Source organism: Cibotium barometz, chromosome 65 (assembly GCF_041138505.1).
Source record: "Cibotium barometz isolate CiBa-2024 chromosome 65, ASM4113850v1, whole genome shotgun sequence".
Taxonomy (NCBI): Eukaryota; Viridiplantae; Streptophyta; class Polypodiopsida; order Cyatheales; family Cibotiaceae; genus Cibotium; species Cibotium barometz.
In genome coordinates this window covers 28,136,110-28,151,152 of record NC_141110.1, presented here as the reverse complement: position 1 = coordinate 28,151,152, position 15,043 = coordinate 28,136,110, and the positions used below count along the sequence as shown (strand labels likewise).

At 48.6% G+C, this 15,043-nt stretch overlaps 1 protein-coding gene and 1 pseudogene across 10 annotated transcripts in view; one reads left to right on the top strand and one right to left on the bottom strand.

The window, feature by feature from the left end:
* The window catches only part of LOC147603131 (6-phosphofructo-2-kinase/fructose-2,6-bisphosphatase-like), a 235,107-nt gene that overhangs the window by 195,926 nt on the left and 24,138 nt on the right, over positions 1 to 15,043 (bottom strand). The window lies entirely within an intron of this gene.
* LOC147603132 (uncharacterized) lies at positions 9,741 to 12,410 on the top strand (annotated as a pseudogene).

Genomic DNA, 15,043 nt, shown 5'->3' with positions numbered 1-15,043 from the left:
GGTGTGTATGCATACACAGCCTCTACTGACAGGGCTCGTTTGTGGCATTCCATCTCCTCTTATTGTTGGCGTTCTAATGCATTTCTTTGTGGCGATTTTAATAATGCTCCAAATCATGTGGATAATACTACTGGACATTCTCACATGCTTCATGTGGAACGACAAGCTTGGGATCTCTTTCAGCACACATGTAATGCCTTGGATTTGTGGCCTCTGTTGCAAGCCAATGATCCAGGATTCACATTTCAGCATAACGCTCGATCAATGTATCGTGCTCGTCTGGACCGATGGTATCTCTTTCAGATGCAGCAATATGATGATTTTGTATGTGATATGTGGATTGATTACTCCTTGTGTCTCTCGGATCATGCTCCGATATGTTTGAAAATACAATTCGGTTCATGTTCTGCCAATGATTCATTACCTAGAAAGAGACTTCTGCATGTCAATAATGCTTATCTTAAGCATGAGGTTTTTCGCAATCTGATTGTGGACATTATTTCGCCATTGATCTCTCAAATGCATGTTGATATGGACACAGCATGGTTTTGTTTTGTTATGCGGGTTCAATGTGTGATCCAGGATTATGGCAGACACTATTTATCGCATTTCAGAGAGCAAGTTCAACAGGCCAAAGGCACTTGTCAAAGTTTGATGCATCTGGCTAACACTTCATCTCTTACTGAAATCCAGATGACAGAGTTGCTTTTTGCTCGTGCTTTGTTGCGTCGTAATGATGAGAGAAAATTGGCAAAGTGGCAGACTAGAGCTCGCCAAAAGGCTATAGCGGATAAAGGATGCACTTCTAAACAATTCTTTCGTCATCTACATCTTTCTAGGCAGTCTCAAACTATTAAGAGGATTAAACTCCCGACTGGTGATTGGACTCACGGGCCATGGAATCTCATTATGGCAAGATTTTTGAGGCCTCTTCTCTCACGCAGGAAGGTCGACAGGCTCGTCGCTTGTTTTTATCTCAAGTTGCTCCGATTTTATCGGCCCACCAGGCTCAGCTTTTGGAAGCCGCTTTCACGGAGACAGAATTGTATGCCAGTTTGTGTGATTTGGGCCGTTGGAAATCTCCCAGTTGGGATGGCCTTACTGTAGAATTTTTCTTGTCGTTTTGGGACTACCTGGACCAGCCACTATTGTTAAAGATAAACAGGGCATGGGAGCAACAAGTTTTGCCTTCATCTTGGAAAGAAGGCTTGCTCAAGTTAATTCCTAAGCAAGCACTTTGTGAAGAGTTCTCGCAATGGAGGCCGATTACGCTCATGCCTGTGGTTTATAAATTGCTGGCCAAAATGCTTGTCAATAGACTTAAAGGGTTTTTGCATGATGGTTTGCATCCATCTCAGTATGGCTTCATTCCACGAAGGCAAATTACTGATAATCTAGCAAATGTCATCATTGGCATGGAGTATGCGAAATACACTCGCCTGCTTTTGGAAAGTGGACTGTTACGTATTGGGATGCAATTTTCAGCCATTTTGATGGAAAATTGTCGGCTGCCCTCTTTCATCTAAGTTAATTTTCGCCTGGAAACAGGTTACGCAATATCTTTTTTGGAATCCGAGGCTTAATGCGCAATCTTCTTCGCTTCGCCTTGAGAGTATTCATTGGTCAAAGGCTTTCGATGTACCCTTGGCTCTACGTGAGCCTAGGAAGGCATATTTCCTTTCAAAGAAAGGAGTTTATTTTATTGATGATGTTTTGGATGCTGGTGGCCATGTGCTTTCTTTTGTGGTTGCCGCCAGAAAATTTGGTCTGGGGATGCATTATAGATCAATCTGGCAGCTTATTCGAGAGCTTCTTGCTCCTTTTGAACCAATTGCAGATTTGGATCGTTCTGATCGTTTGGTTGATTGGAGCCTTAGAAGAGAACAACATGCACGAGGCCCTTTATCAATGGCTAAACTTTCGGTTCATTCGATATATCAGCTCTTGTTGCCTGCCTCTTGGGTTCAAGAACATGCGAATCAGATATGGCATCTTCATAAAAGTCAGGCTTGGTGGAAACGGGCGGCTTCATTCTCTTTGGAAATGCAGTCTTCCTTTGAAAAGTAAACTTTTTTTATGGAGATGCTTGATTGGAGTCTTGCCAGTCGGCCTTTTCTTGGCTAGGCGACTTCTGGCACCTTCAACTTGTCATAGTTGTGGTGCTTCTCAAGAGACAGTCTTTCATCTTTTGTGGAGTTGTCCTCTGACTAGGACTTTATTGGATCGGATTGCTGCACGTTTGAGAGCCCGCTTCCGACAGGCACCCTTTGGGAAATACTTTTGCATCTTCGGTCTTCTCCCTTCACCCCTTAGATCCTATAAAGTCTTCTTTGATTGGGTTCGCTACTGGGCTTTATGGACTACCTGGCGGTCTCGCAACAGGATAGTTTTTGCTGGGCCTCATTTGGATGCTTACTCATTCTTCCGTTCCTCTCTTCAGCAATCTTTATATGACTGTCTCTCTCTTCATGAGATTGACTCATCTCTGTATGCTCTTTTTACAGATTGTTTTTAGATGTTTAACTATGTTCACACTGAACATAGTGAACACTCTAGTAGTCTCCCTTGTATATGGTCTTTTTGGTGGGTTTTTCTCGTTTTGAGGTTTCCCACCTGTAATTAATGACATGAAGCTTTAGAAAAAAAGTGTGTGTGTGAACATCCCCTAAAAGGGTTATTATGCTAAGTAGTGTGAGAACACACTCTTATGAGTGGATAGGATAAGTGTGCCATGTGAAATGCACTTATTAGTGTGTGTTATTTGTATCGGTCAAACGATAAGGCTCAAGCCTACAAAAGCATTGTAGTTGGTGAGTGAACATCACTTCAATCATATCAATCTAAATCATCATTGAGTCGTGCAATTCTCTCTCTCTTATGGGTCAAAAGATAAGGCTACAAGCCTGCAAAAGCATTGTAGTTGGTGAGTGAACTACATCACTTCAATAATATCAATCTAAATCATCATTGAGTTGTGCAATCCTCTCTCTCATGTGTAATACTCTCTCTCTTTGAGCCTTGTCATCTCTCTCTCTCTCTCTCTCTCTCTCTCTCTCTCTCTCTCTCTCATGAGACACCAACTTCAGATGTACTCTCAGTTTTGGTCTCATAGGCCACTATGGCCTCTTAGAGACGTTAATATATCATTTCATTTCTCTCTCTCTCTCTCCGACGAGCCGCTCCGGACCTACCTCGCCCGAGAGGAGTTACCTCGGACCGAGCCTCTGCACTCCAACATGCCCGACGCCCTCGACCCCCCCCCCCGTCAACCACGATCACCTCATCAGCTGCAAATCCAAGACATGCTCCACCGCCATCGAGCTACCTTTCCACGTGACATAGCTGAGGGAGACCTCGCGGCCATACTCATCAGCCCCATGCTTGATATTTTGGAGAGTGGTATACCATCTACTCGGAGCTGATGTTGCTCTCATGTTTCTATGTTCCTAGTACTCCATGATGAGTTTCCCTGGACAGTTTTGTATCACCCCAGTGAGATAGCTATGTTTATGTTTTCTTTCTGTTTTATTTTCCATTCCATGATGAGATATGCCATGGACATTATTGTATCACTTTGGTCTCATAGGCCCATTGGGTCTTTAGTAGACGCTTAATATATCTTTTCTTTTTTTCTCTCTCTCTCCGCCGACATGACAGAGACAGATTCGTGAGGTTCTCCGCCGACATGACATGCTCCCATCATAGAGGCTTGACATTCCCTCCACCATCAGATCGGTTCTGGCCGAGGCGGGTATCGTCATCAGCTGATAACAACGTAACTCACTCTACATAGGATCATCTCTTGATCACATGTACTGTCAGATGTTTTCACTTTACTTTTCTTTCAGTTTTCCAATGTTCAGTATATCCATGGTACCATTGTATTACTTTTGGTCTCATAGGCCCTTGGGGTCTTTCGTAGACATTAATATAACTCTCTCTCTCTCTCTCTCTCTCCAGTTCGCCATCTCATCAGTTCGCCTCTGCCTGCCAGTTCGCCATCTCACCAGTTCGCCATCTCACCAGTTCGCATCTCTGCCCGCCCGCCAGTTCGCCATCTCACCAGTTCGCCCTTTCCCCAGTTCGCATCTCTGCCCGCCCGCCAGTTCGCCATTTCACCAGTTCGCCTTAGGTCTGGCTGCCCTTTCCCCACCCAGTTCGCCTCTGCCTGCCAGTTCGCCATCTCACCAGTTCGCATCTCTGCCCGCCCGCCAGTTCGCCATCTCACTAGTTCCCCCTTTCCCCAGTTCGCATCTCTGCCTGCCCGCCAGTTCGCCATTTCACCAGTTCGCCTTAGGTCTGGCTGCCATTTCCCCACCTACCCTTGCTCAGGCCCCCAAGGCAGCAACATAACTCTCTCTCTCTCTCTCTCTCCTCCCTGCCTGTGGGAAGGACTGCAGAGTGGTTTGGAGGAATGGCCCCGAGTCTCCAAGAGAAACTCGAGGCCCTCGAGATGGCAATGAAGGCACTAATCAAGGAGAACAAGAAGACATCCGATTCCAACCTCAATGAGGTGGAAAACAAACTACACAGGCACATCATAGCTCTCGAAGCACGGGTCACGAACCTCGAACAAGAGAACACGGCACTCAAGGAGGAGGTGAGTGCATTGAAAGTGGAAATGGTAGCCATCAAGAATGCTGAGAAGGAAGAAGGGGAGATCAATGACAACACTCTCACGGCCATCAAAGAAGAGATCTCCAAGGAGATCACAAAGGACATGGAGGGAAAGCTCGAAGCCAAGCAATCAGGATGGGTCGAGGTGGTGAAGAAGAACATCCGTAAAGAAGTGAGGGAGGAGACTCAAAGGGAAGAAAACCAAATCATTCACACCACCATTGAGGAGGAGAAGATGAGGCATGCTCGCCGCCTCAACATTCGAGTCACAGGTATAGCCGAGACACCCGACTCCACTCCCGAGAAAGATGGACAGCTTCTATGCATGAAGCTCGGCTACAAGGAAGAGCACCCTCTCCCCTTCACCAAAGCATGGAGAGCCGGGAAAGACTCAACACGCAAGCGAGCCCTCATCCTACAGTTTGCAGGAGAGACGGAGAGGGTCACCTTCATGAGGAAGAGGGTCATACTACGGGGTTTAGAGGGAGCTCCCATTTTCTTGGATGATGATCTCACGAGGATGCAGCTTGAGCATAGGAGAACTTGCATGCCACGAGTCTTACACGCGAGGAGAGAAGGCAAGAAGGCCTTCTATCGAGATGGTCGGGTCATCATTGATGGCCGGCCCATGGATTAGCGGTTTGGGGCCTATGGGACACAGACCAGGCCACTGACAGAGATACACATAGCAGTGTGGAACTGTAATGGTTCACTATGGGTGCAGCCTGGACGACTGGAGCACGTTATGGTGGGGAGAGACATCATACTTTTGACAGAGACACATCAGAGCCCAGAGAGAGGGCTACCTCGAGTAGAGGGATTCCAGTGGGAGTCAGCATACAGGAGGACCACACGCCAGGGTACCTCGAGAGGGTCGGGGGGAGTAGCAGTCCTATTCAGACGGGAGCTACAGGGGAGACTGAGAGTGGTAGCACGGGATCCAGAGGCCAGATACATGTGGATCAGCTTACAGCTCTCACAGGACAGGGTTATCTACATAGCTCTATGTTACTTTTCTCCATCAGGATCCTCCGATGTCATTACAGAGGACATGCCACAGGAGGAGGAGACAGGAGCCTCGCCATACACTTGTCTGTCAGAGGAGATTATGCATTATTCTACACTAGGGGAAGTATTTCTTATGGGCGACTTCAATGCCCACACACAGAGCAGACAGTGTGAGGTGTATGACTATGATGACATGGAGATCCTCCACCCTGTGGATCCAGAGGAGATAGGGGCTAGTCGGGCATCAGAGGACACTGGACCAGACAGAGGACATTATGGGGACCACTTACTAGAGTTGGGAGCCAGGCATCGTCTCGTTATTTATAACGGGATGCTACAGTGGCCGGGATCAGGAGGGCTGACATGCTTCCCACATGGGGGTCATACACGGACCGGAGGCACGGTGGTAGACTACATTATGGGGTCTTTGGAGGCATCACAGCTTGTCACCTCATTCTCCATTCCACCTCGTCCTATTGGGGCAGATCATACATACTTGGCATTTTCACTAGCCGGATCACCAGTATCACCAGCCCCCCACATACCGACGCCACACACTACCATCTACTTCACACATGACATGGCAGACATATACACTGGCAGAGTAGAGGATGGGCTCCTACTCATGGATCCCCTGGCATCTATGGATACCATTACAGCCCAGCTCGCATCACTCCTACACACGGCTGCATTACAGAGCTTCCCACATCGTGTACACTCAGGAGAGCCTGCGAGACCTGGGACTATGCCCCAGAACAGATGGTATGATGACGAGTGCAGAGCCCTATACTCACGGCTCCGCATACAGAGAGCCTTGGGAGCCATCACAGAGCAGGAGTCGAGGAGAGAGATGAGGAGACTTACTCGCCGCAAAAGGCGGGCCTTCGCAGAGACACAGGAGCTAGAGATCTTTCATTTCTTCATGAGCAGAGATAGCCCTGTCTCATGGCGGCACTTCAGAGAGCCCCGGACCCCGACACCTATTGCAGACCCACAGACATGGCACACATATGCAGAGGGTCTATACCATGCCCCACAGCAGCCACCTATACCTCAGCCACAGGAGCCTCGACCTACCACAGCTAGCTTCTTTACCCACTCGATGGTACAGGAAGCTATCCGCCGCCTACAGCATGGACGGGCCGCCGACCATATGGGCCTGCAGGGTGAGCATCTCATATATGCAGTAGATTCTTTAGCTCCTTTTCTTGCACACCTGTTTAACAGGGCACTAGCAGAGGGTTTGCCTGCGGAGTGGACGATGCACACCATTGTGCCGATTCACAAAACAGGGGATATGCTCGATCCGAGCAACTACAGGACGGTTATGGTAGGCCACGTGCTGGCCAAACTCTATGGTGCAGTGCTGGAGCAAGAGCTTAGCTTATATGCTGAGCGAGCAGGTTTACGCTCATCAGGGCAGGCAGGCTTCAGGAGAGCTTTCTCTACCACTGACCATGTATTCACTTTGAGATGTATGATTGATCAGGCCAGAGTGAGGAAGAGAAAGCTCTATTGCTGCTTTGTGGATTTCCGCAAGGCATTTGACACAGTACCACGAGAGAGGCTCTTTCAGCGCCTGCAGTCTCTTGGCATACCAGCAGATATGACATGGGGCATCTATGCATTATATGAGCAGGTTTTTGGGCGAGTCAGATGTCCAGGAGGTATGTCCGAGACTATTGCTAGCACCATTGGTGTGAAGCAAGGATGCCCACTTTCCCCCACGCTATTTGGGTTGTACATTGATGAGGTGGCTGACTTCATTACACGGGGAGGCGGAGATGGAGTTGATTTAGCAGGTACCTCAGTACATATTATGCTCTATGCTGATGATATTATATTAGTGTCTGAGTCCCCAGGTGGTCTACAGCAGCATCTACATGCACTCGATGATTTCTGCACACAGAGGGGTCTTATTGTGAACCTTGGGAAAACCAAGGTTATGGTCTTTCATACATCGAGACAGGGCAGGAGTCAGCTGACATTCAGTCTCGCAGGATGCCCGGTGGAGGTGGTGACATCATACGTGTACCTAGGGGTTACCTTCTCTGCAGCCAGAGCTAGATTGACACGGGGATATGCAGCATTGGCTATGCTAGAGAGACAGTGCCACCAAGCGCATTTTCAGGAGCCCCGGACGAAGGGGTGGCTATTTGACACATTAGTCACACCGGCATTGATGTATGGAGCAACAGTATGGGCGCCAGGCCTTGCTACCCATTGGTGGACACAGATAGAGAGACCACAGGCCCTCATGATGGCACGCATGATACGCAGCAAACCGTCAGTACCTCATGACATTATCCGAGCAGAGTTTGCTGCGCCTCCTATGATGGTAGAGGCCATATATGCCTGCTAGACAGATTCAGAGAGATGCCACAGGATAGATTATCATACAGAGCTTTTCAGGCATCTAGACAGTTGGCTGAGGCAGGAGACAGAGGATCATGGTATGCACAGGTCACACATTGGTTCTCACAGCATGGCCTAGACATGGATCATCTACCACCATTCCAGTATGACAGGGATGCACCACATATCCATCTCTCTCATAGTGAGAGGAACAGAGTATTGAGACAGGATCTATGGCAGCTCTATACACGAGAGACATGGATATCGCCTGCACAGCCTCTTCTACCGAAGATGCTATACTACAGAGATCACTTCATGAGTATCACTGATGATGGATTCATAGAGAGGCCTAGATACATGGAGGGCTTTTTACCACACGGCTCCCGAGTGGCTATTGGTCAGCTCAGAGTTTCATCACACCGATTGGAGATTGAGACTGGCAGAGCAGCACGGATCCCCCGAGAGGAGAGGGTATGCAGATTGTGCAGAGAGGAGGTGGAGAGTGAGGAGCATTATGTATGCAGATGCAGAGCATATACAGCCATCAGAGAGAGATATCCCATTTTATTCAGAGAGCCACATTCCCTACGCCAGATCTTTGAGGCAGCAGACCAGCGCATACTGGGGAGATACATTCTAGACATACAGCGCCACAGAGAGACATTATTACAGGCTCAGACAGCTCCAGAGGGGGGGCGACAGACACAGATTACTACATTTTTTCAGAGATCCACACCCCTCCCAGCCCCTACACGGCAGGGAATTACTCTCCAGAGAGCAGAGACACTTAGAGCCCGCAGGAGACAGAGGACACCTGGCTTTCGGACACCACGCCTATACCAGAGAGAGATGACAGAGATCAGAGCTCAGTTTCACAGAGAGGGTGCGGAGCGAATGGCTCGCTTCAGAGCACACCCAAGCATGTTCTTCAGGGAGCTGTGGACACCCCCTTCACTGATGTATACCATTTTATATCCCCAGTATGGTACAGGATGGAGCTAGCTAGGTTGTATACCATGATTGTATACTCCATGCATATAGCTTTGCATTCTCCTAGTAGTAGAGCTCCATCCCCTGCACACCCAGATTCAGCTTTTTTATTCAGTACTTTTTCATTTTGTTGGGATGACAGAGGATACCCCATACAGGTACTCCGATTTGTCTCATAGGCCGAGTTCGGTCTTTTGGAAGACGTTAATAAAATCTCTCTCTCTCTCTCTCTCTCTCTCTCTCTCTCTCTCTCTCTCTCTCTCTCTCTCTCTCTCTCTCATGCTTACCTTTGTTGCTGGAGTTTTCCTCCTAGATGTTATCCATTAGGCGTTCCTGGTACCGTACTTTTCCTCATAGTTGTTTCAGTTTCAGTTAGTTGTTTAGTTGTTTTTAGCTTTCCTTACACAGACATTGTATCAGATCCACCAATTGTTGTAACCTTTTTGGTCTCATAGGTCATTTTGGCCTTTTGAAGCAGAGTCACACGGGGACGCGGGGACGGGCCGTAGGGACGCGGGACGCGGGGACGCGGAGACGGGGACGGCCGGGGACGCGTGGGACGTGCGGGGGACGCCGTGCAACACGGGGACGCCTGCAGGCGTCCCGGGGACGCGTTCCCGAAACGGGGGACGGGCAGGGGACGCGGTGAGGGGACGTCTCCAACGGCCAGAAACGGGCAGAAAAACGGCCAGAAACGGGCGGAAACGGGCGGAAACGGGCAGAATTCCAGCTATAAAAAAAGGCACAGTCTCTATTGCACCCACACTCGTTTCTCAAGCCTCATTGCTCAAGCTTCCAAATCCATCTCTCTCCAAGTTGTGCCAAGTTGTGCCAAGTTCCAACTTCCAAGCCATCTCTCTCTCTCTCTCTCTCTCTCTCTCTCTCTCTCTCCAAGCCATCTCTCTCTCTCCCTCCAACTTCCAAGCCATCTCTCTCTCTCTCTCTCTCTCTCTCTCTCTCTCTCTCTCTCTCTCTCTCGCACCCTTCTTCCCTCTCTCTCACACTATTCATCATTCATGGCATCTCAAGGTGAAGGCGCCGCCGCCACATCTTCCGTTGCGGGCTCTTCACGAAGGAGGCCGGCGGTGCACACATGGTCATGGTGGGATGAGGTCCGCTACGCTAGTCGTGGAGTGGGCGGTGGTTCAAGGGCATGGAATTGCAAGCTTTGTTCCTACAAGAGAAGTGGCGGCGCCAACAAAGTGCGAGCTCACTTTTTGCACGAGGCCGGTCATCAAGTGCAATTTTGCGCACGTGTTACTCCTGAGAAGCGAGCGGAGCTTCTTGAGAAGCTCAAGGTTTATGAGGTGGCCGAGGCGGCAAAGAGAGGGCGACATGTTGCCGTTGATCCTCATGATGTGGTGAGAGCACGAGAGCAACCGACGCGAATGGAGGTGGAGAGGAACCCAAATCTTACTTCAAGCTCTCAACCATTCAAGTCCACTCCATCCACATCGGGTGCCTCCATTCCCATCCGCCGTCAATCCACTCTTAACGAGAATTGGAACCCAAAATTGAAGGATGAGGTGGATAGGTCGGTGGCTAGGTTCTTCTACCACGACCACATTGCGTTTCAAGCGGCACGGTGAGAGTCGAGACTCAATTCTCTTCACTCTTTTTTTTTTTAATGTCTCATGCTTCAAAGCATTTACATGGTTTTCCTTACTTGAAATAGGTCTCCTTACTTCCGTGAGATGGCCACAAAGATCGGGGAATATGGCCCCTCTTATGTGCCACCTTCATCGGAAAAGATTCGCACCACTTTGCTTGATAGGGAGAAGTTGGCCGTTGAGCAGGCGGCGGCGGATACAAAGGCAACATGGGAGACTAACGGAGTCTCTCTCATTGTAGACGGATGGAGTGACACGCGCAAGCGCTCCATCCATGGAGTGGTGGCCTACTCAAGGGGCAAAGTGTACTTCATCGAGTCACATGATGCGAGTGGCACTGGGAAGGCCGTGGATGTGCTTGCCGCGGAATGGGCGTCCACGATCGAGGTCATTGGGCCGGAGCTTGTGGTCGGCATGGTGGCGGATGGAGAGGCGTCAAATAGGGCAGCCGGGAGCATTATTGAGTCAATGTATCCATCCATCACAGTTTCTTTTTGCATGGCCCACTGTCTCAACAACCTCCTCAAAGACATAGGTGCCTTGCCATGGATTGCACCCACCATTGAGGAGGCTAACCAGCTTGTATCCTTTGTCCTCAACCACCAAAGGCTGCGACATGAGTTCTCTAAAAGGAGCACTCTTTCCCTCCTCAAGTATTCTGAGACAAGGTTTGCATACAACTTCCTCATGCTAGGCCGCTTGTCTACATGTGGCGGAGCCCTAAGAGGGCTTTTCCTTAGTGATGAATTTTCAGCCATGCCGCAGTCAAAATCGGCAACAGGGAGAACATGCCGAGATCGCGCCGATGATGCCGCTTGGTGGGAGAAGGTGAAGACACTTGATGCCTTGGTCAAGCCTATTGTTCACTTCTACGAGTCATTGACGGCCGTGAACCATGTATCGGCAAGGTCTATGAGGCCATGGATCGCATGATCGAGTCACTCCAGCAGCTTGTGCCAGACAGGGCCGAGTTTGAGGAGATCCACTCATTATGTGAGTCCAGGTGGAACTCCTACTACTCCCCTCTTCATGCGGCTGCCTTTGTGGTTGATCCAGAGTTCCAGGGCAGAAAGCAAGAGGCCGACAAGGAAGTAAGCAGGGGATGGCGGATCATTTTGGAGCGCTTAGAGCCCGACCCTACCATCAGGCGGAAGATCAGAGACCAGCTATCTCAGTACAGGACGCGGCAGGGATCTTTTGGATGTTTAGATGCACAGCTTGACCGCCTCAAGATTGGGTCTCCTCTTTGGTGGGAGGATTACGGATCAGATGGGCCGGAGTTGCAGCGCTTGGCTATTCGCATCCTTAGCCAGGCTGTGAGCTCTAGTTGCTTGGAGCAACTTTGGAGCGTTTACAGTCACATTGCCTCTAAGAAGAGGAACCGCCTTGAAGTGCAAAGGGCAAGTGATTTGGTTTTTGTGAGCGCTAACTTGCGCATGCTATGTGCGACAGCAACAGGGAAGGCGGATCCCTTCACCGAATGGGAGATGGCACAGCAGGATCCTGCAGCTCAGGAGCATCTTGAGGAGGTAGAGGAGGAGCCACAGCCTGAGGGGGAGGAGGAGGCGTCAAATGGCATCGACGACTTCGACTTCCAAGCCTCCCGTCAGGCTAGCACTTCAGGAGCTTGAGGCTTGACTCTTGAGCCTTGAGCCATCTCACCTTTTTTGTGCCCACTGCCAATGGCCATGATCTATTGTGATCTATCTAGTATCCCTATTTTGTACCCACTCTTTTTTGTAACCCTCACTGCCCATGAGGCATGTACTTATCTCTTTGTATCTATCAGACTATCAATCACATAATCAGTGTGCCATCGATGTTTTATTAGCGCATTTTGCTCAAAATGACTCTTGTTTTTTTGTCTATTCGGTGTAAAATTTTGTTCAAAGTGTGTCTCTATATGTATGTCATGCATACAACTCCTAAATTGCTTTTAAAAAAGAGGTTTTTTTTTTGCCGTTCCCGACCCCGTCCCCGGGACGGCACTTCCCCGTCCCCGTCCCCGTCCCCGTCCCCCGTCCCCGTGTGACTCTGTTTTGAAGACGTTAATATATCATTTCATTTCATTTCATTTCTCTCTCTCTCTCTCTCTCTCTCTCTCTCTCTCTCTCTCTCTCTCTCTCTCTCTCTCTCTCTCTTTTCGTAATGGTTGGTTGATTAGATTACAAAAATTTAATACAGAGCAAAAGTTCACATGACCAGCTATACCAACATGTACATAGAGGTCGTTAGACCGCACACACTAAAAGGCCACATGAGGCATGCCCACCGTACGAAGAGAATGTAACCAGGGGTGAGCTCACCTTGGTGATAACATGTGCATTGATCAAAGAAACTTGCCAAAACAATAGACCACGAACATGCTAGACATGACCTTTCACCCATGATTGTGAATCAAAGATGAAAGCATTTCGCATGAGCCAATTATGCCAAAGACCCAACCGTCGCTCGAAAGAAAACACAGAAGACCCCATGTTGCCGATTGTCCCCCCCAGGCAGATCATGTCTAAATACCCACTGCCTGGGTGACAAAGTGTGTCCAGTCACCTTTTGCCACACTGAAGAGATGAACTCCCATATCTGGCGAGCCACCAGACAAGAAATAAACATGTGCCGACTAGATTCTGGACAAGTCTAGCAAAAGAAACAGTTGCCATTCGAAAGTCTCCGACGCTCAAGGGAAGTGGACAAATAAACACTTTGCCCTAAAAAGGAATCTTGGAATGCCAACCACAAAATAGGATGCACTTCCACTAGGAGGCTGTTTTCTTAACATTCCATACTTTATTAGCTTTTTCTGCAAGCCATCTCTTCTCTTGGACCAAAAGATGATATACAACATTAGCAGAACCTTCAACAGCCTGGTGTTGAGACCCAACACCCAATCATCCCATGCATGAGAAGAATCCATCCTAGGAAGGCGCCCCAGAGACTGCACTTGTTGCTGCAACTGCAACCAAATACACCTTTAACCTCGGGGCACACAAAATCTATGACAAGCACGGCGGAATGATAACATTCACAGCCGCCCGGGCAACAAAGTATCAGACATCCTCACAACACCCAGTCTCGCCATACGCTTGAATTTCCGTCTACAATTATTCTTCTCTAGCCAACTAATCACACGAGAGGTGGCCAACACCTCTGCAAGTAGGTGTAGCTGATTTGAATGCCCTAGCTAAACTAGTGACAACATAAATGAATAGACAAGATGAACTGAGAGCTGGCGTGCAAAATGCAAGGCACAAAATCAAAAGCTGTATTGTATTCGAATGATTTTCCAACTCAACTACAAGCCCTTTTTATATAACTGTAAGGCACCTTCACACCCATATGTATATGGGATAACTCACACATGCACCTCTTCTCTCCTTTCTCATTACAACCATGATTTCAAGTTATACATCCGGGCAAAGCCTCTGTTACAGATACCCCGGGTCATAAGAGTTCACCGTCCCGGTGAACAAGCATTTAAAAAAAGTACATATGTGATGCTAATGCTGATTTCAATGATGAGGAGCACATCCATGGAAGAGGAGCATCCATGTAACAAGAGGTTCTTCTTGTGCCATCAAATTGTAGGATCACTTATGAGGATAGAAAATAAACCATAATGCCAAATCAAACTGAGAGAGAAAGAAAAAGAATATCCACCACAAGATATAAAGAGAGGGGTGGGGAAGAGAGAGATCCACCACGAGATACAAAGAGAGTGAGGAAGAGATAGAGAGAAGAAGAAGAAGATATCCACCACCGGATTTAGAGAGATATTCACCTCCAGACACAAGGGAAGTAAGAGAGAATTCACCCCGAGAGAGAGAGAAAGAAAGAAAGAAAGAAAGATATATTAACGTCTACGAGAGGCCAAAGTCGGCCTATGAGACAAAAAATAATACAACTGTGTTCTTCCGGTCATCGGAAGAAAAGAAACAAAAGAAAAAGTGTGCATGTGTCTGGATACAACTGTGAATCATCATGGATCGGTGGAGCCCATATACAAACAATATAAGGGGGGTGGGGATGTGGATGGAGTGCTAAGGCAAGATGCATCTCTATATGCTCAAGGGGTAGTACAAGCATGCTATGCATTTCTATGTCTAAGTCCATCCAGTGCCATAAGAGGGATATAAGATATCATACATCGCCGATGCTGAGGCTGTGAATGGCATGAACATGTACCCTGAGTCTGAATGAAAGCGAGCTAGCCTCTCCTGTGTCTCCATCTGGTGTCTCATTCGGATAGCTGCTATCTCTCGGGGACGGAGTCGGGGTGCTCTATGTCCAGTCTGTCTAGGTCTCCTCCTGGCTCTCAATTCCTCTGCTCTATGTGCGGTCACCCCACGTGGTACATCAGCTGGCACTGGCATAGCTCTCTGGAAGAAATCTGTGAGCTGGGACTGTCTCCCACCCTTAGTGGGAGCGGGTGTCTGGAGGAGTCTCTCTCGAGAACTATGAAGCTC